Here is a 2248-nt window from a genome sequence, read left to right as displayed (position 1 = left end):
ATTCAGCTAAGCGCATACAAAAGAAAAAAAAGGAACGCTTTCTTTTGGGGGTGCGAAGGAATAGTTTCTAAATACTCTCTCCGTTCCAAAATAGATGACTCAACTTTGTACTAAGGTTAGTATAAAGTTGGGTCATCTATTTTGGAACAGAGGGAGTAAATAATAGGGTGTACGTAGTTATCCTTTGACGCGTGAGTTTAATGTATACCCAATCGTATCTCATTGCCAATCACGAAGTTTTAATGTACGTAGCCCAGCGAAGAAGGGATTCCTCTCCGGACGCTTGCTATATAAACCCCCCCGACCCCGAGACGTAGCCACACCAAAGCCACACCCACAGCCACTCCTCTTCCTCCCTTTCTCTGAGGCTAGCCACCGAGCAAGCGAGCAATGGCGGCGCCCAACCGGAGAGGTGGCAGCGGCCGGAAGAAGATCGTCATCCGCCGGATCGAGCAGGAGGATGCCCGGTTCGTCTGCTACTCCAAGCGCCGCCAGGGGTTCTTCAGCAAGGCCACGGTTCGCCTTCTCTCCCCGCGGCAGGGCCTTCTCCTTCGGCCACCCCTCCGTCGACTCCGTCGTGAAACGCTTCCTGGCGGGGGAGGCTGCGGGGGCTGGCGCGAGGGAGGAGGGCGCTGCCGACCACCGCTTGCTGGCCGGGGAGGGCGCTGCCGGCGAAGACGAGAAGCTCGAGAAGCTGCAGCAGGAGTTCGACGAGCTGCGCACGGAGCTGGTCGAGTTGAAGAAGCGGACCAAGCGCACGGACAAGGCCATGGCGAAAGAGCGCTCTGCGGGGGACCAGATAGCGGCTTGGTTCGACCCCAAGGCGCGCGACATGGGAGACGAGGACATGGCGGCCTTCTTCGCCGCGCTGATGCAGATGAAGGACGCCGTCTCCGATCGCGCCAACCAGGTTCTGCTCGAGGCGATGCACGCCCACATGAGCCGCATGGCGGAGGTGGCCCCGCCGCCGCCGCCGCCCCAGATCTCCTTGGAGTTCGGTAGCAGCAGCGGCACCGCCAACGACGGGATGGAGTTCCAGTTTCTGGTGCCTCCGCCACAGGAGCAGGGTTTCGAGGCCGGGATGGATATGCAGCAGATGGTGATGGCGCCGCTGCCTCCGTCTCAGGTGGTCGCCGCCGGGATGGATGTGCAGGAGATGCCTCCGCCGCCGGGGTTGGCCGCCGGGATGGATACGGAGCAGATGCAGATGACGATGCCTAAGCCGCCGGGGTTCGACGCAGGGCTAGACAAGGAGATAGATCAATGGCTTGATGTGATGCTGCCGCGTCCGGAGTTCACTGCCGGGATGGAGACGGTGCAGCAGGGGCTCCATCAACCCAACGCCGGCTTCCCGTACTGAGAGCCCGAGTCCAGTGCATATGGACACTAGTTTCGTATGCCTAGTTTACATATGCATCTTCTACTTAAGTCTTCGCGTTAATCTTTTTTTTTTTTGATTTGAAATGAAGTCGTAGCGTCAATCTTTGGTACATGCTCTGCATCTACCCTGGATCTGGACGAAATTAAATATTTCGTCAACATTTTTATTTGGTCATTTCCTTTCCTTATCATGCATTAATGGGTTGTAATCTGTATTGCACCGATATGAATGAAATACAAAGGTCGATCTGTGCTGGATACATCTATCTATTAATTACTGTGTATACTATTACTAAAATAAGGGACTCTCGCCTGTAGCATGGCAGCAAATAAAACACACTCATCTTGGCATCGGGCCATGAACCAAGACGCCCAAACGTCCAAGAAAGCTAAAGTGCAGCACGCCTAAAAAATTATACAGGCCAGCGATACTTGCACGTATGAAAGTCAACTAGAAGTACTATATACTTCAATAGACATGTCTCGTCTATTAGGCAAAAATATTTTGCCCGATAGATTAGGATCATGAGTATGAGAAACAAAAAAGGCTGTGAACATACAAATAAATGGAGATATTTGAAATACAAATAAAAGTACGGGCCTTCAAAAAAAAAGATAGACTGAGGTGTCAGCATGCAATGATTACAAACTACGCACCGTTAAATGTTTATAAATAAAAACACAAGAACTGATGCATAAATCTAAATATCAACAGGAATATATGTCACTAATTCTTAATAAGATATAATCAAAATCGACGTATCTTAAAAATACACGATCTCTTGATTCTAATATAAAGGTTGAGATTAAAAGATAAACAAAAGTATTCATGACTTTAATCAGTGAGCAACGGTCACACACAAAAAGG

The 2248-nt window shown here is 50.5% G+C and overlaps 1 pseudogene; it reads left to right on the top strand.

Moving 5' to 3' along the window:
- Positions 1 to 335: 335 nt before the first annotated feature.
- On the top strand, positions 336 to 1450 carry LOC123177253 (agamous-like MADS-box protein AGL28; annotated as a pseudogene).
- Positions 1451 to 2248: the final 798 nt, after the last annotated feature.

This window comes from Triticum aestivum, unplaced genomic scaffold (genome assembly GCF_018294505.1).
Source record: "Triticum aestivum cultivar Chinese Spring unplaced genomic scaffold, IWGSC CS RefSeq v2.1 scaffold143249, whole genome shotgun sequence".
Taxonomy (NCBI): domain Eukaryota; kingdom Viridiplantae; phylum Streptophyta; class Magnoliopsida; order Poales; family Poaceae; genus Triticum; species Triticum aestivum.
The sequence above is the reverse complement of the archived record's forward strand: the minus strand, read 5'-3'. Positions and strand labels throughout refer to the sequence as shown.